This window comes from Dipodomys merriami, unplaced genomic scaffold (assembly GCF_024711535.1).
Source record: "Dipodomys merriami isolate MVZ:Mamm:240054 unplaced genomic scaffold, mDipMer1.0.p SCAF_26, whole genome shotgun sequence".
NCBI lineage: Eukaryota > Metazoa > Chordata > Mammalia > Rodentia > Heteromyidae > Dipodomys > Dipodomys merriami.
Window position 1 is genome coordinate 5,833,080 of NW_027204048.1, and position 24,774 is coordinate 5,857,853.

General features: G+C 42.9%; 1 protein-coding gene across 12 annotated transcripts in view; it reads left to right on the plus strand.

Moving 5' to 3' along the window:
- Auts2 (activator of transcription and developmental regulator AUTS2) overlaps positions 1-24,774 on the plus strand; it is an 836,783-nt gene that overhangs the window by 362,508 nt on the left and 449,501 nt on the right. Inside the window, exons 1-3 of one of the 12 annotated variants that reach the window (XM_070035594.1) lie at positions 281-415; positions 4,542-4,666; positions 7,378-7,516. The exons of 8 other annotated variants lie outside the window; for them this stretch is intronic. The gene's annotated coding sequence lies outside the window, so the exon portion shown is untranslated. Of the gene's footprint in view, positions 1-280; positions 416-4,541; positions 4,667-7,377; positions 7,517-24,774 lie in introns of those variants that run through there. 3 more of the 12 variants (XM_070035595.1, XM_070035596.1, XM_070035598.1) reach the window with 3 other exon arrangements.

Genomic DNA, 24,774 nt, shown 5'->3' on the forward strand with positions numbered 1-24,774 from the left:
TTCAGTGGCCCAATTTTTCAGAAAACAAGAGCAAAACCTTCCCATAAAAAGTGCCATCTTTCTCTTACTAGACATTTCAAGGGAGACATTTTTAGTTCAGTTGGGCTGCTGAATCTGAATATGAATTTTATACCCAAATCTGTGGTCATCCTTAGAATAGAGACTTCCAAGACAACTACATGTACTTGGTGATGTCAACAATCCTTTCCACTGGCCTGGGGGTAGTCATGGCCACCGGCATGACCTTTGACCTCACATTTTCCAGATGTGAGGGCTAATGGTGAAGTGACACCTGACTAGCTGTGGGCATCTGCATTTATAGATTGATGTGGCCTGTTTTCTTCCTGTCCTGCCTTCCTAGCCATTTCTGTATAGTTGATCTGATTTCCCACCCTAAAGACATACCTTTGAGCAGGTAAGGGGCTGAGTATGTCCTCAGAATGAAGCATATCTCTTGTAGTCAGCCTTGTCACATAGTACATTAAAAACAACAGCAACAAAGAAAAAAACTTCTTATGTCCTTATCTTGGGGTTCATTTTGCTTAGCATCATCTTATATGGTCATATGCACATAGCTTTTGACCTTTTCTGCTTGTCTGGTAACATCAACCTAGATGTATACTAGTTACTGCAAATAAGGGAAACCATGGGACCTATGTTTCTTTGGTCTGGCTTACTTCACTTAATATAATTTTTTCCAAGCCTTTCCATTTCCTAACAAATGGGGTGGTGTCCATTCTTTCTGATGGAGGCATTGAAATAGAAGCAGCAATAAGAGACCTCCCACCCAGGAAAAGCTCAGGACCAGATGGACTTACGCTGAATTCTACAAGGCCTTCAAAGCAGAACCCACACCAATATTCTTCCAACTCTTCAGTGAAATTGACAGTGAAAGTTCACTACCAAACTCTTTCTATGAAGCCATCATAGTCCTCATCCCAAAACCAGACAGGGACTCATCAAAGAAAGAGAACTATAGACCCATTTCTTTGAAGAACATCGATGCAAAACTCAACAAAATTTTGGCCATTTGACTTCAAAAACTTATCAAAAAAATTATACACTATGATCAAACAGGATTCATTTCAGGGATGCAAAGCTGGTTCAATATACACAAATTAGTTAATATAATTCATCACACCAACAAGAGCAAGGATAAGAACCACATGATTATCTCAATAGACACTATTCCTTTTAATCCTATGCTTTAAATCTCCTTACATCTTGATTTTTGATGTCACAAAATACTGCATTTCTATTACATTCTTATAGCTATTATTTCTAACCTTATAAAAACGTATGGTTTGGACATAATAATTATACTGTTGTAGTATTCCTTAATCTTGACTGTATATACTCTCACTCAATGTTCATAGGGAATGTGCTCTAGGAAACCCAGGCCCCATGGATGCCAAAATCTGTGGGTGCTCGAGTACCTGTATCATCGGAGTTAGATTGACATGGAACCCATGTACACCTTAGGAGAGCTGGCTACACTGACTCCTACCTTAATGTGAGATGTTCTGTGTTGTTCACTGCTGTCTTCATCTTACTACTTGAATTCCTTTTAGTATTTCTCTTTTAAGGCAAATCTTGAAAGAAACCTCACTGTTCCTGTTGATCTGAATATTTATTTAGTTCTCTGTCATTTCTGAAGGGTAGCTTTGCTGGATGCTGTCGTCCTGGTTGGTAGGGTGTCTCCTTTTTCCTTTCAACATATTATCCGGCTTCTTGGCTTGTGAGGCTTCCACTGAGAAGTCAGTTGCAGCATGTAATCATTCCCATGTATGTTATTTGCTTCATTTATCTTGATGCTGTTAAGATTTGTTTTTTATTTTTGACAGTTTGATTATAATGTGTCTTACAGTAGTCTTATTTGGGTCGTATCTATAGTGATCTTTTAAGTTTTCTAAGCCTGAGTAATTTTAGATTTCTCCATATTTGTGAAGTTACCTGCTCTTCTCTAAGTCAGTTTTTTGTCCTTTTGTCTCTATGTAGTCTTAGATTCCAGTGACCTGCTTGCTCTTTGGATATTTGAATCCTATAGATTTTCTTCTTTGCTTTCTCTTTTCTTTGCTTCATTGTGTATTTCAGAAAAGCTTTGTTAATTCTTGGGTCACTCTATTGCATCTTATTACATTTTCTGTGTTTATATGCTCTAGGATTTATCTGCTTGTTTTAAAAAAACCCTCAATTTCTGTTAAAATTCTTGGCTAAATTTTAGAATTTTTGCTTTGTGTTTTTTCAGAGTATAGTGAATATCATTTAAACCACTATTTAGAGTTCATCAGTCAGAGTCAGTTACCAGCACCTGAGTCTGTCTGGCAAAGTTGTGTTTTTTTCCTGGCTGTCATTCATCAGGACTTCCGGTGACAGTGTATTTACCCTGGTCTTCTCAGTCTGCCTGTGCCTTACCATTCTTCAGCACACCTGCCCAGGCACTCTGAGTAGTCCATCTGCTGTGGTCCCTGACCACTACTGGTTCTTGGAAGTAGGCATGTGTGAAAGGTGGTAAAACAAAAGCCAACTAAAAGGAACCCAGGAGGAGATGGGCAGCATACTGTGACCAGCATGATGGAGACCAGAGGCATACTGAGATAGGTACAAACTTCCTCTTAACTAGCAGGAGTTTTTCAGGAGCCTCTGGGGGCTCTCCAGACTTCTGGAGTCTGGTGGGAGATAGGAGTGATAGTTCAGAGATCACCAGAGCTGGGGAAGATGGTTTGTAATTCAAACAGTTATGTCTTCACCTATTAATTCAGGAAGTCACTCTGCTCCTCCTCCCCTCGGTAGTTAGTCACCCAGAACCCCAGTGAGTAGCTGATGCCCATTGCATGCACACACCCACTGCAAGAGAACCGTAGAGGGGTGGTGGCTGCCAAGATTAGGAGGAATTGGCTAACTTCTCGCTGAGTGTACAGACGATTGAGAGTGTTTGGAATCACCGCATTGCTGTTACTGTGTGATGGACGCTCCTGCTTTACTGAAGATTTAAATGAGCCTCTGTATCGCTGTCCTGCTGTACCAAGGACCTGGGGCTGGGTGGTGGTTTGTCAGCAATCCACACCATTCCACATGGAGACTAAACTCTGTAGAAGTTATGTAAACATTATGGCCAAACTCTGCCGAGATAACCAGTCAGCATAAAAACTGGCAGTTATGCATGTCTTGGACAAATGCCATACGGAGAGTAATTCTGTGTGGTTGAGTTGTTTACATACTAACCTTGATCTCGAAATCCAAAAATCTGAAATGTGCCAACCACACTCACATAGTTTTGGTTATCAGAGCATTTCAGATTTCATATTTTCTAAGGAGTGTTCAACCATGCAGTCTCTCTTCCAAAATCTAAGAAACCTGAAAGCTGAACCCCCGTGGTCTCAGGCTTTGGGGGTAAAGACTATCCAAGCTGTGTGGTGGGGGCTTGGCTATGGCAGTCAGCAGTGCTGGTCCTGTGGGGAGCGTGCAGAGGTCGGTCGCACTGGCTGTCCTCTCCTGAGTCATACCACCCACTAAAGGCTGAACAGGGCCTGTGAGGACAAGGACTGTCTTCCTCCAGGAGGAACTCCATGTGCATGTGCATGTCTTGTTGTTTGGCTTGTGGAGCTCTTTTGCAGGCATCTGACCTATAGGCAGGTCAGGTGTCTGTGTAGGACCTCTTTCCTCATCTGTGCACAGAGGCTTGGGGTGTGTTCAAGAACCTGGCCTAACACCTGTCAGGAGAAAAGCACACAACTGCAGGTCCTGAGGTGCTGGAGTTTTGTGTTTGTATTGCTGTTTTCTAGACTTGTAGCTTCAGGATTTTTAAGGCCATTGTGAATAAGCGTCTCAAAAGTTGTCTGGGCACTTGTCTTGATTTTATACATTTTTATACAACCTTATAATCTTAAGGAAGCTGGATTTTTAGTGTAAACTATGAGGTCCTGGGTCCCTGCATCTCTTCCCATCATCAGTGAAGGAGGGAGAAGCAGTCTTTGTTCCCTCCCAGTTCCAAGATTTATGCTAGTTGCTGCATTTTTGCCTGGACTGGAGGACAAATGGTTCATGGGGCCCATGTCATTTCCCCCTCAACAGGTTCATTCACAGAGTTCTTAGACTATGGTTTTTCTCAAGAGATGGGCTGCATATACTGATGGCCTGCCTTCTCTTCCTGGTCTTCCTGGTTACTGACTCCTGGGAACTCTCCCAACCTTCCAGGGAATGCAGTCAGTCCATGAATTAGCTTCCTGACTGACAAAATTGTGTTTTCATGTGAAAGAAAAACAGGTTAGTAGCACCATCTACAGGCTACCAAAGAGGAGAACTTTGTGTGTGGCTCTGCGATGCAAAGAACTTGCATTGAAGTCTGCAGAAAAGGGAATAAAACCCACCTTCTCCCTCTTATAATTATTATCTGTAAAGTTTGATGATTGTAGTATTTTTGGTCTTCATATTTACTCACATGTCTGTGTTATCTGAACCTGTGGGATACTGCTCCAGTGAATTCTAGCTTTGTGTTAGGAACCTGTCTCTCCTTGGTCCACATTTCTCTTCCTTTGCAGTGGAGCTCAACAGATAAAATCCCACAGGTTCCTCACAGCTACTTGCAGTCTAAGACCTGAGATACAAAGCCTGCCTGCAGGGAACATGCAGTCTCAGCTCTCCTGGGCACCCACAGGGTTGTCAGGTATGTGCTAGAAGTAAAAACTAACGCATCGGGGCTGGAAAGGTGGCTCAGTGGTAGAGCACTTGCCTTGCATTCATGAGGCCCTGGATTCGATTCCTCAGCACCACATAAGCAAAAAGAAAAAAGCCAGAAGTGGTGCTGTGGCTCAAGTGGTAGAGTGCTAACCTTGAGCTGAAGAGCTGAGGGACAGCGCCCAGGCCCAGAGTTCAGGCCCTATGACCGGACCCAAAAAAACCAAAAAACAAAAAACGAATGCATCTGTGTGTATGTGTACATGTGAATGTATGTAAGCACATCCATGTATTATTTCTCTTTCTATAAAATGAAGTTGATGTTCACATATTCCCAGCAGGTCTCAAAATGACCTCCAAGTGCCTTTTGTGTCCCCAAGATTCTATAATTCTGTAATCAGCAGTAGTGTGGAACATGGATTATGAATTCAGAAGGAATCTGGACAACTTGTCTATTACACACTGATAGTGGATGTTGCACTCTCTATCCTGTTTTATTTTTCCAATCACTAAGCTGGTATTATCATTTTTGGCAACCTAGGAAATTAGATTCTTCGAATGACTAGGTTATAAAGTATTCATCGTATTCTCACAGTTGGAATTTTTTGTTAGAAACAAGCTATGAAAATTCTGTACTAATAGCCCCTCTTGGAAATGGCTGATGAAATGGCTGTGTGGATCTCCTGGTTCTTACTGGGCAATGTGGTGAGTGACTGGGACACACAGAAACAGACACCCACCCTACAAGAGGTTGATGCCGCCCCTTCAAAAGTGACTGAGCGTAACTTAGCAAGACAAGAGGAATCTTGCCTCAATAGTGTAGTTTCTCAGAGAAAAAGGGAATAAGGAGATATGTAGTAGGATAAAATAGTATGCTGAACTGGATACTAAGAGTTTAAAGGTTCCTCTTGAAACAGCTGCAGCGGCCTGTCACCCCTGAGCCAACTGCGATCCAGCTGTTAAAGCTGACACAACTCAAGTGGATGGCTTGCGGGATAAGAACTTAACAGTGTTGCCTTTTCTTTCTTTCTTTCTTTTTTAAGAGCTCAGTATTTTCAGTGTGAAAATGCAATATAATAATGATCCGTGAGCCACAAAAAAGTAGCTTTACTTCAGTTGTTCTCACAAAATAGTGGTTTTGCAGAAGATGAGGCCTTGTAGTTCCATAGCTGGTATTTTCCCTGTCTTTCTCGCACCAGATGGCACTGTTTAGTTCTGTTTCACAGCCTTGTTCTGGAACTTTCTGTGGGAGGATCTGTTTCAGCCTTGGCTCTCCAGTGACACTTCTGTGTTCTGTGTGAATGTCTTCAGGAATGCTCAGCAAAGGCCACTGACAGGGATGTGGCTGCTTACTACAGCTCTGCCATGAGGGAGCCCTGCCAACCTGCTGCCGGAAGCCCACCTGCCCATCCTCATGGAGCCCTGCCAGGGGGCTGCCTGTCCTTACAGAGCCCTACCAGGGGGCTGCCCCTCCTCTCACAGAGTCCTGCCTGGGGGCTGCACGCTCTTACAGAGCCCTGCCTGGGAAGTTGCTAGCCTGAGTACCTGACACATGCACAAGTAAGGAGGCAGTGTATTCATATAGGCAAGCTCGCTCGTTAATGGGAGCTCTTGCAGAGCTGGAGATGCTCCTGACAGTCTAGTGAGTTGAACATTCTCCAAATTATATAGGTTTATGAAACTAAAATATGTCAGAGAAGTGACCTGATGTCATTATGAGGGAGGGAGGCGGCAGGCCCCTCTGTTGCAGATGACAATGAAGCCTGTTTGGAAGGTGGAAGGAGCCTTATTCCCTCGAATGCCAGTGCCCAGCTGAGGAACTGGTCCCTGTTCCTTGTCTTTCCTCTAATTCTGTTCTCTCCGTCTCCATTGTGAATACCACAGGGACACAGGACAGATTTCAGTAAGGCCACTTTTCCAAGTACTGATCTCTTTTCTCAGAAACCATGTTTTATTCAAAAATCTTGATGCTCCTCCAGCCTCTGCCATTTTCTGAGCCCTTTGGCATTAGTACTGTGTGTTCTGTCTGGAATTCTTGGCTGTGTGTTTTTTTCTGTTTCAGGGTGGGAAGAGAGTCAGGGAACCCTCCTCTAACTGGGCTGTGAGCACACAGAAATCTGCTTATTTCTGTCTTAAAGGAAGAAGCAACGTGTGGTGGTTTTAGCCACCTGCACCCACCTTCCTGCACACATCACTGGCCAGAGGACCCCTCTGCTCTCCGTGCACCCTGCTTCTGCTGGGCATGGTGGTGTGGAGGCATTGTAGCCTGGTCACATGGCTGGCGGACTATTTCCAGGTGCGGGTCCTGCAGACTGAGGCCCCTTCTCTGTGAGAGCAAGCACCGGACAGGCTACTCCCATAAATCAAGCCCTGGATTTTATTAGAGTGTTTATGTAACCTCAGTTTATGTGCTATAACTCCTTGCTGCAGGGCCTAGAGTCACTCCCAGAGAGGATGTTTATACCTTTTCCTTGTAAGTTTGCTAATGCAGGCTTTTGTTTTGACAGTCTCCCTCTTTTTTATGTGTGTGAGGGTAGGCGGGGGTATATTTGAGGGTGTCATTAACAAAGACTATGGCCTTGTACGTACTAAATTGCATGATCCAGCCTAGGTTAACCTCTGTTCATAGATGTTATCCCTACTCTTGCAGTGGAAGAAAGGCTTCTCTTGAACTTATTTTCCATGTTTTCAATATTGTAGAGTGGTGAGGTTAACATATAAGTAATTGCTGAGTAAATGAGACCTAATGGGAAAAACCCAGCTGGCCTTCTGTTCAAGGAGCTCCAGCTCTTCACCCTGCACCCACATCTCAAGTTGACTACTGAGAGAGAACACTAAGGTAAGATTGACTTTTAACTGAAGTTCTTCATCAGGGTAAGATGACCAGATGCAACTGTATTCCCTGTTGTTAACCACATAGAGAAGTGTTGTCTATTGCAAATAAAGAGAGTCGACTTACCATAGCATGTTCTTCAGGAATGCACAACTTAGTTTTACTGTATTACAATTCTCACTTCAAACTCTGGGATTAGGTGGTGAGGCTGGAACTAGCCCAGTGTAATTGGACCTTCTTCAACCAGATACTCCCCATGTAGTGCACTTCCAAATCACCTTCTGGTTGGCAATGCAGGAGGAAGGGGTTGGACTGGCACCGCTTTTCCTTCCCAGGTCAAACAGGCTAGTCAGTTACAGGGCAGAAATGCATGAAGGAACTGTGTGAACAAGCCCTAAATCCAAGCTCTCCAGGACTGGCACAACAACTGAAAAAATTAGGTAAAATGACTAGGTAGTATATTTTATGTAACCCCATGTATTCAATATATTACTATCTTAGTGTTCAATCATTTTGTTATTAACATGATATGTACATTCTTGTTTCCATACAAAGGACCTGAATCCACTGTGTATTTTAACCTTACTGCGCATCTTGATTAGAATAAGTTGCATTTCAAATGTTTCATCACTACAACACTGACTGAACAGCACAGTTCTAAAGTGTATATCCAACTATATAGTTCAAATAAAAGGTCAGCTCTGTTCACATATTTCCTGGCCTACATGAGGCTTGATCCCCAGCACACTAAAAAAATTACTTTTCTGTATATACACACAGATACATACAGTTGGTTTTATCCAAGATAGACTGGCAAAACTGACCTTTACTTGAACTAAATAGTTGGATATATGCTTTTGTGCTGAAGGGTAGCACTCTGCCACTTTAGCCACAGCTCTACTTCTGCCTTTTTCATAGTTAATTGGAGATTAAATATGTCTCACAGCCTTTTCTTCCTGGGCTGGCTTTGAGCCATGATCCTCAAATCTCAGCCTCCTGAGTAGCTAGGATTAAAGTCTGAGCCACCAGTACTTGGCTATTTTCTTTTTAACATGGCTACTAGAAAAATTATAAATGGGCTCCTATTTGTGTCTCTTACTATTGCTCACAGAAGTTTCTAAGTTGTGTTGTTCAATGTGCAGAAGAGTGACTAATATACCCAGTTTTCTCTTTCCAAATTGTACCATCTGAAAGAATATACTGTGTTTTATGATTGAAATATTAATGCTCAAATCATACTATTCACTATTAGTGAAGAGTGTTACTATAGTATTAAATAGTATTAGTATAAATTATACTACTCACTGTTAGTCAATAGTGTTAACTAGTAGCTCCTTCTATATATTTTCTGAAGATTTAAGAGTGAATAGAGTGTGCACTTGATGAATGATGAAATATTTTTCCTTGCTCTCTGGTTTCCCTTTTAATACCTTAACAGCAAGATCTCATCTGGTGGATTTCAGAAGCCAGGTGAATGGGCACCAGGTTGAAAGTTCCACTCAACCACTCTTCTATCTGTGTAATCAGAGCCAAGTTCTGATACTTTACTGAGCCTCAGCTTCCCTGTATGCAAAATGGAGAGGTAGAGGTGACCTAAAAGGTTCTGAGTATTAAATATGACACAGTGTATAACACACACACACTGAAAGACTTGGACATACTGTGTTAGATACCATATAAGTGTCAGCTATAACAGTAATGAATATTGTTCTAACCTCATCTTAACCTCAAAGTATGTCAGCTATGGTAGATCAGTCAGACCTAAATTCTGTTCTTAAGCAAGTAGAAGTTGTTGTTTATCAGTGGTGAGTCTGGCATTTTGTAGTGAGCTCTCTCATTGGGGCAAAAGATGCACCATTTTGTAAAATGAGATCAGCTCTTTACTTGGTAGAAGAAGACATATCTGAGAGACTCTTATCTCCACTTAACTAGCAAAAATCTGGAACTGGAGGTATTGTTCAAGTTGAAGAGTGCCAGCCCTGAACAAAAGAGCTGAAGGAGAGATTGAGGCCCTGAATTCCAGCTTCAGGGCCGGCCTACCAGGCAGTTTGTAGGTGATACGTGATGATACGTTTGTTGTGTTGAAACTGATTTCTGTTGTAGACCATATATACAAAAGTCACCCTAGGAAGAGTCTTTTTAGGTTAGAAGGTTGGCACATCAAGGACTGAGTACATACTGGAGTCATTATTTGGAGAGAAGTATCAAGGCCTGGCCTGGATGTTACCAGAAGTAGAAGGAGGATTTAAGTGACTTTGTGATGTCTGGGAAGGATAGGGCAAGATGCTAAGACCCAAGGGAAGGTTAGGTGAGGGAGTGAGCAATAAAGCAAATTCCCTGACTTCTGTCTGTGAGATGGAAGTGGGAGGAGGAGGAAGGTAGGTAGGATGAAGGTGATTCCATCCGGGCTAGTTTCTGGAGTGGAGTAGGCTGGGAGTGGGATGGAGTGCATGCTTGATTTGAAGGATCAGCTGGCCAGTGCACTGCTCAGCAAATAGCTGGAGCATAGCATGGCTGGACAGGAGTGTGTCTGGATGGAGGCCTACTTCAGGGAGTCCAGTAGAAACACTGAAGTCCTAGAGGGGGATGGAGCCTTCTCATCTCCACCATACTATAAAAGCAGGCACCGCCAAACTCTTCAGGATTCCCTGCTAGGCTTTTGGTTAGAGGTTCTCCTTTTTATTTCCTGTTCTCCCCACTCCCCAAGCTGTTCACAGCCCCTTGTTTCCCACACTCTCCTGCATCCCCAGCTTGTCACCTGTGCAGTTTTACCCATCTTTGTCATCCTAATAAATATAATTTTTAATACAGAGTTGTTCATTCCCTACAGCCCAGCTACCAATTCCTTCCTGGGACCTGTAAGATTTCATACACATTTCTTTACATGAGTTCTTGTCTCATTCTCCATAGGCTGTCAGCTTCTAAAGGGCAGAGAAGTACCTGAGCTTGAGCTTCACACACCCAGCACACAATAGCACTTGGCAAAGAGGTGCTCAGAGAGAATTGTCTCCTTGAACTCATTCATTTAGACATGAGCGCACACTCAGTGGGTTTGGGATGTCCTCAGAAGCACACTCCACCTGAAAAATACAGTGATCTGCACAATTTCAACCTGTCAAATGCACACAAGAGTGAAACAAAACCTGAGGTGTTGATCAAAATCATTTTTGCTTATTGAAAAATCAAGCTTAATGAATGTAAGATCAATTTGTGCATATTCTTGAGGGATTTTTTTTCTTCAAAATGTACTCATTTATGCATCTTTAACAGTAATTATTTTTAAATGACTAATAAATAGATTAATATCTCATTGTGTAGTTTTTTTTTAACCAATTCCCTGCTTTTTGGCTTCTAAGTTAGTGAAGATTTTTCTTAGCGTTTTTTTTTTTTTGTTGGTCGTGGAGCCTGAACTCTGGGCCTAGGTGCTGTCCCTCAACTCTTCAGCTCAAGGATAGTACTCTACTGCTTGAGCCACAGCGCCACTTGTGGCCTTTTCTGCTTATCTAGTGCTGAGGAATCGAACCTAGGGCCTCATGCATGCAAGACAAGCACTTTACCACTGAGCCACCTTCCCAGCCCCTTTTCTTAGCATTTTGATGAACAATGTAGTTGTGTTGTTGGATTCATCTTTACTCAGGATACTGTTAGTAAAGGTGTATGTGTTTATATTGATTTTCAAATACAGGTCCTTTAACTCAGGGCCTATTGCTCTCATTTGACTTTTTCAGGCCCCAAGCCATGCTTCTTTTAATCTCAGCCTCACAAGTAGGCAAGATTGAGCCATTGGTGCCTGACTAGAAATGTAGTTCTTCTTTTTCTAATCCTACAGCAATAAATTATCTCTTGGGAAAGTTATGCCAGTGTTGTTTATTATGGGCTGAGTGACTTGCTCGATTATTTTTTAGGTTTCTGTTGCCTAAAATTTAAAATATGCAAAGGTAATTCAGTTTGCTACATACAAATGACAAATTTATGGCTAAAGAATTTACTGAAGACTTTCTGTAAATCTAACTGGTTTTGTTGAATTTACAAATAGGCTTTGTGAACAATGGTAAGGGTCTTTGAGATGAGAAACCAGTTTCCATCTGTTGGGGCCTCAGTCAGCTACCTTGGTTACAAGCCTGAGAGGTTGTGTGAAAGAAAACTTGTTCAAAGAGTGTCATCAGCTGGCTCTCTGTACCCTGGTATGTTGTTGCGAGCTCCAATCCCAGTTTATGAGCATGAAATCTAGACCATAGACGTCAAAAGGCAGTAACTGAATTTAGAGTTTGGGATCATTTATACTTCTAACAAATCCATGCTATTCAAGATTCTTTTTCCCTTCATCTAAGTTAAATAGTTAATTTAAAGGATGGTTCAAAAATAAGAAGGCCCTCTTTCCCCAACATTTGCAAGTCTGTTGTATTGCACTCAGGGCCAGGTGCTTGCAAATCAGATGCCCTCCTATGTGAGCCATCTCTTCAGTTTTTCTGATTCTAGTTCGTTTTTCAGAGGGGCTCACTTAGGTTGACCAGCCTCAACCCTTGATCCTTTACTTCCAGAGTAGCTGGCGTTACAAGCATGTGCCATCATCACAACTGCTTATCCTGTCAAGTTCTTTAAAGACCAAATGTGTGTCACAGACCATTTAGAAGACCTGGCCAAACCTCTGAGTGAATGTGGGGTCTTTGACTCTTGCTAGATAATTGCTTATTTTTTAGACTAATTCTTGCAGCTGTAATCATTAAAGAAATAAGGAAAGTCAGGTATGGTGGTGTACCTCTGTAATCCCAGCAGTTAAGAGGTTGGAGGGTCATGAGTTTGATGCTACTCTGAGCTACAAAGGGAAATACAGGCTAGCCTGGGCTATCTAGCAAGACCCTTTCTCAGGAAAAAAAAAAGTCCCATCTTTCTCCCCCCAAATAACACAAAAGAGGAGGAGAGGGAAAAGTAAGGATACCACATTTGAAGCAGTCCTAAGGCCTGCACCAACTTACAGTGATGAAGAGTGACCCCTTTGAAGACTTTGTATCCTGAGCAAATCCATAACACACTTCTGGGCTGACTCCCAGCTCTCCAAGCATCAGAGCAAGAAACCCAAGTAGAGAACAAGCCACATAAAGCCAATCATGGTTAGAATAAATATGCCATTCTACTGGCAAACTGAAATATAAACTTGTGGAATCTAATAGCTATTGGCAAGAGATACTTACTGAAACCAGAACTTAAGTGTGGTTTATTATGTTTATGAGTAGTTTAATACTACTTTTCTTTAAAATGAGTTTTTAATTTAGGGAAAAAGAATTCACATTTGTTCCCAGAGTAGATATGACTGTACATCATGGCGTGGTTAGGCTGGGGCTTGTGTGGTAAGATTCTGTTTACCCACTCTGGCCATTGGCTGGATTTAAAAGCTTTCCCAGATAGGATTTATGGAGTGAAATTTAAAACTGGGGTCCTGTGTACAACACTTTGTGGTCACCATCAGCAATCACGTGATCACAATGAGACAGAGAAGACACAGGTTACATGATGAGTGTGCATATACAAGGCAGTGTGATATGGACTGAGCTCCTGGTCCTAGGTCTTGGGTCACTGGACACCTCCTGCTATAAGTCCCAGGCAGGCCATGACCAAAGCCTGGGAATCAGAAACTGCTTCTTCCCTCTCTCCCTCCCTCCCTGATGTGCTGGAAACAGAGCCCAGACTCTACCACATGCTAAGCAAGACTAATCTACACTCCAGCCCTGTAAAGTTCTCTAAGACTGGGACAGAATCCATTCTTACTGGAAAACTTAAGGAATGTTGGCTAGCCAGGGAGGACAGCATGACAGCTACCACTTCCTAGGTAGGTGGTCCTGGCTCTCCTGGCTCCAAGCTCCCTCCTCGATCCCATGATACATTCCCAAGGGCCTCTCCACACCCAGTGTGGTTCAGGTGGCATTGTGTCAATCTTAGAGCAGAGGAGCTCATAGCTTAGACCAGTTTGCCCAAAGCCATAAACACACAGGGCTACTATGCGCAGGTATGTACGCAAGGTTTTCAGTGTGCAGGTGGCTGAGCAGAGGTAGCAGTAGGAATGAGACTAGCTTGCAGGATGCAGCTTTTCCTACTTTGTGCTCCATCCACCTCCAAAGCAACAATGTCTATACATGGCTGCCTCATATGAGAGACAGACACTGTTTCTCCTTGCACCCTTCATTGCTTCCCTGTTAAAATTGAATTTATCTGTGCCATGTGAATGTAACCTTGAGCAATCTGTTGGGCATGGCACATGCCAGTGTTGATGGTCTGCTCACCCCAGTGTCTCAGTGGACATGATGGCTCCCATTCCTGGTATCATGCCTTCTGTGGGCTTTCACAACTGTACAGTGGCATGATATGGCCATTGTTGTACCATATGAAATAGTTTAACTATCTCCAAGTTATGTGGGCTCCACCTATTCATCTCACCCCCTTGCAGGTCCTCCCCTACTCAACCCCTCATCCCATTTCTTCTCCACAAATCTGCCAATTTAAGAATGTCATTCTGTTGAAATGACACCAAGTGTCACCCTTTTAGATCAAGCTCATTCACTTTGTGATGTACATTAAAGTTCTTGCCTGTTTAATGGCTGCATAGTTCATTTCTCATCGGCACAGGATAATACGAATGCCATTGTCTGCATGTACCACCGTGCACTAGAGGACATGTCTTTGACAGTTAAGGAAAAATCAGTGATCACTGGGTGTGGCAGTGTGTGGCAGTGCTTAGGAGGCTGAGGCAAAAGGATTGGAAGTTCAAGGCTAGCTGATGGATTCTGGGTGCAGATCCATACAAAGGTCCTTTCTAACTTTTATCTGCTTGTAGCCCTTACCTAGGGGTAGAAGGTAAGTCTAGGTTATCTGGAAAGGTCTACTCAGGTCCAGCACTGAGAGGCAGTTGAGATGGGGAATGCTAGATTTCCACATAAGTGCCTATGGCATGGAGACCCATGGGCCAAGGCCTCTAGCTGAGTGCCTGACCGACATGGAAGGTGTGGAGATGGGCACTGCCTCTGTCCCAACAACAAGACCAATCTCATTTCTGCTCCTGACCTTTCCTTCCTGTGACTTTAACCAGCTGGCATTTAAATTTTCCCCTTGAGGAGGGAATAAGAGGTGGTAGGTTGGTATGAAAATATTAAGTTAATTAAAGCTTCCTATTAAAATTTTAAGACAAGGGAAGAAAACAGGCAACATGACCACAGTAAATAAGGCAAATAGGTCATTCTGCTTCCAGAAAGGTCCTTTTCCTTGGACAGTCAGTGGCCTTTGTAATAAGAACGGTTGGAAAGATATTACAGTAACATAAATAATGAAACATACTTAGAGAATCATGCTCGGTTAAGTACGCAGAGCCATGCATACTTAATTCATTCAGTATCATCCTTTGGCAAAAGGAACTTCCTTATAGATTAGTGATTTGTTTTGAGAATTTAGCTTGGAGCAGGCTTATAAGTAGAATTCCAAAGTTGCTCTTCTCTAACCTTTAACTTTCCATCTTATTTAAAGTGCTTTTACCTTTCATTTTACCTTTCATGTTTTTCTCCTCCAAACAAAGTCAGTTACTTCCTATTTATCTACATGTACAGTAATTTTTATAAGTTCTTATCCAAGTCCTAAGCTGACATTTTCTCCCATTGTGACTCATCTGTGATAATCCCCATCTGTCTTCTTTGAGTAGGTTTGTAAGCTCTTGGAATCTGTGAAGTAGCTGGCTGTTGGTTTGGGTTACGAGGTCATTGTTAAAGTAAGCCAGGCCAGATTTGGCAAGGAACCCCATTAGGCACTGAGGGAGGGGGCCTGCCTGAGCTCTCTTCTCTAGTCCAGCTGCAAACCATGAGCTCGGCCTGACTTTTTTCCAGGCAGCAGAGAACAGAGGCACCTGTTTGCCTTTCTCCTGCTGCGTTCCGAACCCTTGGAAGCACAGTGTATATGCTTAGCATCAGACTAGAAGGTGTTACTGGTGGTACGAGCACCAGGGCTTTTCCAGAATGGATGTGGGTCCCAGAGAGGCAGCATTAGCTTGTGGGGTGAGGGGTTGGGACTGTGCTCAGCACATGCCCTTCAGTGAGTCCCATTTTTGTCTGTCCACTCTCAAGCGCTTTTGGACACCTCACCAACTGAGTGCTAGCTGGGGAGAGCAGAACACCCATTGTGGCGCTGTCAGCTCAGCCTCAGTCTGAAACTGTGGACTCTGACCTTTTGTACCATGGCTCACTCTAATAGGCAGAAAAGCTTCACTCCCTCAACTTTTATAGAGGGGTTAGCACCACAAATAGCTCCTTTAGCTGGCAATAGAAGCAACACAAATCCAATTGCAGAACATGGGCCTAGCTGCTTTTAGGCCTCGGAACAAAAGGAAGTGGTCTGTGTGTACCGCACAGCCCAGCAGGAGCTTTCTGTGGTCCACTGGAGGGTTTGTCACTCGAGGACCAGATGTCTTCCACGTGGGGGCCTTGGCCACTGGTGTCTCCCAGTTAGCATTTCAGATTATTTTGTCATTTTGTCCAGCAGTTGAAGGAAGGCTGTTGTAGAATGTTGTCCTGGATGCTGAAATTGCAGGAAGCTGTGATATGTTCCCTCCACCCCCCCACTCCCTCCAGATATTATTTCCCTTTGTTGGTGGTCCATGTCTTCTGGGGATTATCATCTGCACATCTAGAAGAGCAGAGCCAATAGTAGGTGCCACTGAATGTTGAGTGAACTGATGACTAACATTGATGACTAATGGCTGAATGCATTACTTGGAGACAGGGATCCGTTTCTCAGGTTTGTGTTAGATGAGCAACCCCATACAGCCCTGAACACACTTCCTGCAGTTCATCCTGTCCCTGCCACCCCACCTCCTTCTCCTCAGTATGCTTTGGTGATAGGCCACATTTTACTTTTCTTTCTCTGACCTCTCTCCTTCCAGGATGAATAGGAAATTAGGCAAACCAGTGCACTGAATTAAAATGAAAAGAAAGTCTAATTCACTTACCCAAGGAGAACACCACCTCCCTCCAGATTTGTTTGCTAGATCCTATTCACTGGTGAACTTTGACTAAACTTCTGACTAGAGAGCTTTGCTGTTCTACAGAAATGGTCATCATTACATTAATAAGAAGTAAATCAGTGTAGGTCATTTTGCCAATTAAAAAATCATGTTTTGGGGGCTGAGAGTATGGCTCCAGTGGTAGATAGAGCACCTGTACAAGGTTCTGAGTTCAAACCACAAAACAAAACAAAAAAACCAAACCAACACCAAAAAAAAGAAAGAAGTTTATAATATAAGTTTGCAGAATTGCATGTGTGATAGCTCCTAAAATCTTATTGTTGTTAGTTGTAAATGGTCAGTTTGTACTGTATGAATTTATTGTGTACAGAATAATGTTATGCTTTGTGCATGCAAGTGTGGAAAATAGCTAGGTGTACAGCCTGGTAAGAAACATGTCCAGCACTTCAAATGCTAATATTCTTTGTGGCGAGAAAACTAGGAAGTTGCTCTCTTTGCTTGAGAAGTACAAAATCCTCAGTTACACTCACTGCATTGTGTTGTAGACCCCAAAACAGAAAGACTTTTTACTCTTTGAAGATTTTCTCCTCACCCCCAGACTCTGCCTGGGGAACTCTCCCTGCTCTTGTGCATTCAGTTGCTTTAGATTCTGCAGATAAGTAAGAATGTGTAGAATTAATTTGTCTTACAGAGCTTGATATATTTCATCTGATATTCTTTCACTTCATCCACATGTTGGAAATAAGATCAGCTTCTTCTTTTTTTTTTGGGTCCAGTCGTGGGGCCTGAACTCTGGGCCTGGGTGCTGTCCCTCAGCTCTTCAGCTCAAGGCTAGCACTCTACCACTTGAGCCACAGTGCCACTTCCAGCTTTTTTTCTTTTTGCTTATGTGGTGCTGAGGAATCGAACCCAGGGCCTCAGGCATGCAAGGCAAGCGCTCTACCACTGAGCCACCTTCCCAGCCTAACAGGCAAGTTTTCTTAGAGAAAACCTGAGTGGGCCTAAGGGTCTTGGTCATGATCCAGAGAAGGAGAGAAGGAGTAACTCAGGCCTGCAGGCCTTGGGCTTTTAAAAGGGAGGAACAAGAGTGGAGGCTGTTGCTGATTGCCTCACCTTAGGGGTCAGTTACAGGGGGCTGAAACCTCATTGGTGCTGTGATGAGGAAAGTCCCCATGGGGCCCAGGATGGTGGGGGGGAGGGTGAAAGTTGTGTCTCGTTCCCATCAGTGTGTATACCCTAACTTTTCCTTTCTATTCCTCTGTTGATGGATGCTTAGGTTGACTCCTTAAGTTGCCGTGGTGACTGGGGCTGATGCTAGAATGCAGACAAGTCCTCCAGGAGCCACATTCAGATTCGTTTTAGAAGTGGGATGGCTAGATCTTATGGTGATTCTTGGTTTGTGAGAAGACACAATACGGTTTTGTAGTGTTAGCTCAGGCACATCCTTACCAACATGTATCTAAGGATTTATGATAAAAGCTGCTGCTACTGAGTGAGATGGTAATCTCCTTGTGATAGTAATTTACATTGTCCTAGTGGTTGGTGAGGTGAGCATTGTTCTTGGTCCTTTGTATGTCTTTTTTTTTTTTGACAGTCCTGGAGCTTGAACTCAGGGCCTGGGCACTGTCCTTAAGCCTCTCTGTGCTCAAGGCTAGCGCTCTATAACTTAAGCCACAGGGACACTCCTGCCTTTTTCTGTTTACATGGTACTGAGGATTGAACCTAGGGCTTCATAGATGTTAGATAAGCACTCTACCACTAAGCCACATTCCCAGCCTGTATGTTTTCTTTTGGTCAGTTGTGGGGCTTGAACTCTGGGCCTGGGCACTGTCCCTCAGCTCTTCAGCTCAAGGCTAGCACTCTACCACCTGAGCCACAGTGCTACTTCCAGTTTTCTGGTGGTTTATTGAAGGTAAGAATCTCATGGACTTTCCTGCCTGGGCTGGCTTTGAACCTAGATCCTCAGATCTCAGCCTCCTGATTAGCTAGGATTATAGGTGTGAGCTACCTGTGCCCAGCTGTCTTTTTTTTTTTTTTTGACAAATGTCTCTGTAATTTTTTTTTTACCTACCAAGTTGTATTGTCTTTTTATTTTGAAGATGAATGGTCATTTTTTAATCAATGGTCATTGACAAATATTTGTGTTTGCATTTGTATTTGATGTTACATGTATCTTGTCTGGTGGTAAGTATTTGAAATTTTAATGTTTTTTGATGGTAATGGGCTTTCAAGTCAGGGCCTCTACCATTGAGTCATGCTTCTGGCCTAATTTTCCACTGATTATGCTAGAATAGAACATTTCTTTGCCATGCAGAAGCTCTGCAATTTCATGCAATCCCGTTTGTCCAACCTTTCTTTGATTTCTTGTGTTTCTGGGTCTCTATTAAGAAAATTTTGGCCTGTGCCAAGACCTAGGGTTTCTCCCATCCCATCCTGTAATGTTTTCAGAGTGTCTGCTTTGACTCTGAGGTCTTTGATCCATTTGGAGTTGATTCTGGTGCAGGTTGATATATAAGGATCTAGATTTAGTTTTCTACAAGTATTTAACCAATTTTGCCAGCACCATTTACTGAAGAGGCTGTCTTTCTTCCATTCTATTTTTTTAGCTCCCTTATTGAAGATTAGATGGCTATAGGTCTGTAGGTTCATTTCTGGGTTTTCAATTCTATTCCATTGGTACTGAGTTCTGTTTCTTTGGGCCCAGGCATGTACTTAGGCCATGATCTTCCTATTTCTTCCATTCCCATCGAAGCTGGGATGACAAGCCCATGTCACAATGCCTAGCTTTGTTCCAGTGAAATGGACACTCAAAAAGTCTTCTGCTTTGACTGCCTTGGAACTATGATCCTCTTGATCTCAGCTTCTCATGTAACTCCTATTACAGGTGTGAGCCACCTGCACCCATTTTCTGAGGTTTTATTTTAAAATCTTATTTTCTGTATCAGTAATGTAGCAAATAATTCAGAGAATCTTCTAGTTTTTCACATAAAAAGTGCTCAGGAGATTAGCTCTGTCACACCTCCTTTTCTTTTGCCCCTCTGAGCTGTTTATAAGTATGTCTGGCACTCTGAAGTGTGGTTACATCCAAGTCAGTGCACAAGCAAGAACTCTGCTCCCTGTGTGATGGAGTCAGATTTGATGCACAGCTGTCATACCATTGTTTGATCATTATTTTTTTCACTTCTTCAGGAGAAAGTTTGTTGAACCTACAAAGCATTTCCTATTGCTTCCCTTTAATGAATGGAGCATCATCATTTTCAAAATAATAATTCCTCTGAGGGCTTAGGGTATTTTAACTTTTCTCGATCAAATTAGCTCAGTTTACTGCCAGCCAGTAAAGTCTGGTTTGCAATGAGGATAGGGTTCACATAGCTGAGAATGCAATATACCGAATACAGAAATGCAATGTGGCAAGGAGGTATCACCTTCCACTTAGGAAATTAACAAAGATTGGTAGATATGAAATGCAGCATTCTGGGGAGAGTAGGATGGACATTCGTTTCACTGTACCACTAGGAAATCTTTCTGATATGGATGCCAAAATGCTTCAGTGTTAATACCTGTTTCATTAGTTCTTTTGTTGGGACCTTATTCTGAGATCAAATCAGAAACGAAGAAAAAGCTCCTATGATCTGAATCCTCTACATCGTGCCAATACATGTTATTCATGTTAACTCACGGTATTTTTGTGTTTTGACATTTCATGCAGTAGTTAAATATACTGTCAAAGCATATTACTATATGGAAATACTATATGCTGATTTTATTGAAATGTATATACACACAGTGGTATTGGGAATTTGTACAGAAAAAGAGAGCCAGTGTCACAGTGCATACTTATACTTCCAGCACTTGGCCAATGGAGGCAGAAGAATCTCTAGTTTAGGGCCAACTCAGGCTATATATATATTATGTTCTAGTCTAGCCTAGCTTCTTAGGGAGACCTTGTCTCAAAAAAAGCCCAAACGGAGAAAAACAAAAAGAGAGAGACAATAAGAAGAAATTGAAATCAAAGAGAAAATACACTGAGATGTTTATAAGTAGCTTTTGATCCACAGGACCCACCCAAGAAGATTATCTTCTATAAATGATATGTATTTTTTATAATCACAGTTTATTTGCTGACTGCTTTGTTCCTTCTGACACGTCATGGCCACAGTGGCAGGATGTGTGGGGGCACCGGATTAGCTCATAGCAGAAGGGCTGTTGGGACACCTGGCTGCTCAGTGTAGCCACTTCAGCTTCCCAGGCCCTGAGCTGACATGTTTTCTTACCACAGAGAAGTGATACCCATGTCCGACTGAAATCCAGGTGATGACTTGTTTTGCCCTGGGCATGTGCACGTTTTGTGGAAGTAAGTTCTCAGTCTGAGAACTTTCAATAAGTAGTGATAATCCACATGGATTGATGTAGTCAGCCTGGACTAGAGAGTGCTTTCCAGCACATAGACATCTGGCTTTGCGCATCTTAATGCTTCCAGAGTCTTCTAAGGCATTGGGGGACTAAGTAAAGTCACTGCGCCCTTTTAAGTGTGGAGCCAGCTTATCCCAAGGCTTCCAAGTGATTATGGGATTGGTGAGACGTGACTTCTATGGAGGCTGGGAAGGCCCAGCCTACCTCAGTAGGGGCTCGGGGCTCCATCCAGGGAGCCAAGCTGGCTCTGGTTCAAAGAGATGGAGCTGGGCCTCTGCGGTTGGTTTGTGAGGCAGACAGCCCTTAACAGACATGGTATCCCTGGATGTGCCAAGTAAGCTCCTGGCCCTACACACGATCATCAGATCATTCACTTGTTCCGTTATTGATCACTTGGGCCTGTATGATGACAGTGTCATTAATTTCCAGCTGTGTAACATAGGAGTATATATGTGAGAGTTTTCCTTTGTAATTAATCCTAATTGCCCAGGCTTTAACATTCCCAACAAATAGCTTTGTAATCCTGTCCTTTACTGTGGCTGGGTGAGTTCTAACAGGTGACATTGCTTACTGTAGACTAGCTGTTTCCCAGAAGTGCTGTCCCTCAGCAGATGACAGACATCTTGAATCAAAATCACAATCTCCCCTGTGAAAAGAGCACTCTTTCTCTTTCGTCATCCGGAGCATTGTTTGCATTGTTCAGAGATGCCCTATCAGATGCTTTAGTTTATTTTTTTTCACAAACTCAAACATCTCCATAGTAGAACAAAGTATTAAATGTATAGGTCTAATGACCAGCATTTGAAGCATCATTGAGGTTGATTTGTGTTATAACAGATGTGCTGTTTCCCAGCTTTTGAAGTGCAGACCTCTGGTACATTTCAATGGTTCCATGGTTTTGTCATGCCTGTATATACTGTCCTTAGATCAGGTTCACGCTGCTGCTCCTGGCCGTCCTCTCCCCAGTCCCCTTCTTTCTCCCAAATAGTCTGCCTTTAACTATTGAGATATTTTTGTTTTTCAAGAAAATTTGTATTCTATATACCTGAGAAAACACCTGATTTTTTTTGAGTCTGGCTTATTTCGCCTAAAATGGTAGTCCAGTTCCATCCATATTCTTGCAAGTGACATAATTTCTTTCTTCTAATGCCAAATTGTACTCCATTGTGTGTATATGTGTGTTCATTCATCTGTTGATTCCCACCCAGGCTGACTCTACATCTTGCCTGTTGCAAACAGTGCTTCAGTAAACATGGGTATGCAGGTATCTCTACTGAATGCTGACTTACATTCCTTCAGGCATATGTCCAGGAGTGGGAGAACAAGATCATTTAATAGTTCTGGTTTTACTTTTTTGAGGAATGTCCACACTGGTTTCCGTAGTGTCTGTTGTGATTTATATTTCCACCAGCAGTGTATGGGGGTCCCTTTTCCCATTTTTCACCAGTGTTTGTTGCTGGTTTGTTACCATTCTGATTGGGATGCAATCCTAATGTAGCTTTGATTTACATTTCCCTAATGACTGGCATTCCCTAATGACATGACATTTATTGATCATTTGTATTTCTTTGTTCAGTTAATTTGCCAGTTTTCTGATTGAAATTTTTGTTCTCTTGATGTTTAGTTTTTGAGTTTTTAATATATTCTGGATATTAATTTTCTGTGTGATGCGTAGCTGGTCAAGATTTTCTCTGATACCATAGCTGTCTCCTCTCTATGGTAAATGACTTTGTTGCACATCAGAAGCTTTTGTATCGAATTCAATCCCATTTGTTAACTCTTGCTGTTTTCTTTTTTTTTTTTTCCTGAGTTACTGCAGTAAAAGGTGTTAGCTGTGAAATGCAGATGATTTTTGTAATCATTGTAGAGATGAGCAGATAGTTAGCAAGTAAATGCCTTCAGGTCAATATGGCCAAAAAGGTAACTTAAAACCTCCCCATTATCTATCCATTCCTTTCCATCCCTATTCCATATAGGATAAACCTATGCTGAACCTTTGTATCTGTGCAGCAATGCTAGCAAGGTTTCCTGTTCTCAGGGGTTGTGTGGCCCCTCCTGGACATGTGTGTGTAAATAGGGTATGGTTACCTGAATAGATAGACTGCCAGTGGCATTGTTGGTTATTTGATGTGTGCCATGGACATGAGTGTATTTCAATTTGGACGGAAGTACTTAAACAAGACAAGAATGCACAAGAATAGTGGAAGGTTTTTTCATTTGTGAGTTTGAAGTCCTTGAAGGACCATCTTTGTGAGTAGTGAGTTCTGCTTCAGAGACATCATTCTCCCAGGCAGATAGGAGGGCTCTGAACTCCTCTCTGTGTTTCTCACAGCTCCCACAATCTACAATAAATCCTTGCTTTGACTAAATAGTCAGTCTATTCCAGCCCTTGATCATCTGCTCAGAAACTATGGCCTGAGGAGTTCAGTTGACTTGGGATTCTGATTCATAGCTGTCAGGGTAAGCACAGAGGAAGTTTAGTCAGCCAGGAAGAAGGAGATGCTGGTGAATGGTGCTTGATCCAGGTCCTGGACGTAGGTCCACGGCGTACCTTCCCCTCAATCAGAAATGGGCCTGCGGCATGCCTTTTCCTCCATTCTCTGCTCCTTGGTGGGCTTTTCCTCATTCATAGGGAGCAGTGGAAGGTCCCGCTGCTGGCACTGGCAGCTTCCTGCCCCACCTCCACCATGAGAGCTGCCATGGAGGTCTATCTATCATCCACACTGTAGTGTGGAAAGGTGGGCTCTCATTCCAGCAGGTGACTTGGTGGTAGCCGCTTGTCAGTGGATTTTTTTTTCCTATTGGCTTGTTGCTACAGGCTTGGTGCTGGCAGATTACAACTCTGTAGCTAGTCATTTTCGATTTATTTGAACCTATTTCTCCAGTCGACTGAGCTTTCACTGGCTAGCATCAATTCAGACACACTGCAATTCCTCAGAATCTCTGTCCCCATCAGATGGTTCGATCTATGAGAAATTTAGCTAGAGGCATTTAGACAAAAAAAGAAATATTGTGGCTGGGGAAGCATTTAAGTTAGAGGAGGCAGCCAGGGCTGTTTTATTACTTAGGCCTGTGTCACCTGTGATGACCCAGGAGAGTGGAGAATATTGATCGCATGTCACTCAAGGCATTCAGCAGATTGCATTGACAAAGCTTGGCAGGTCTGTAATAGCAGGGTTACTGGCCTTGGCTGTGGCCCAAGGGAAAACTCTGCCGGCCTATTACTTGGCAGCCTTTCACTCTTATAGAATTGGGACAGCACTGACAAAAGAGAGGACATGGTTTTACGGTTACAAATGATTTTTCCCTGCTTGCTTTCCTCGCCCCCCTTTTAATTTCACTTCTCTTCCCTTCCATGGACCTCCCTCCCTGGTCCCTGCCAGCCCCTCCTTTCTTGTTATAGATGATTGTGTGAGGGTGTCTATGTAAGGACACCCTAGAATGCGGGTACAGAAGGCTCAGCAGGCCTGCATGGGCCCACGCTGTTCTTTCCCGGTGTGCCCAGCCCAGGGTTCCAGCCAGTAGATCATGGCTATGCAGATGCTTGCCCTTGATGTGGGAGCTGCTCATAGCTGAGGCCCTCCACTAGAGAAAGAGCTGCCACTGCTTGGCATGAGACTCTCTTCCTCGTTCCCTGGTAGGCCCAGTTCAATCTAGCTGAAGAAAATGGTCAGGCACCAGAGAGACACTACATTAATTCAAACAAATAGTTTCAAAGATCAGTGGAGAGGATTCTTTATAGTCACTGCCTGTTTTATGAAAAGATTGAAATTAGCACCATTAATGGAATTTTTATTCCTAATACAGGTTGACCTCTGATGGAATGTTCTGTAATGAGTATTTCTGTACTGTT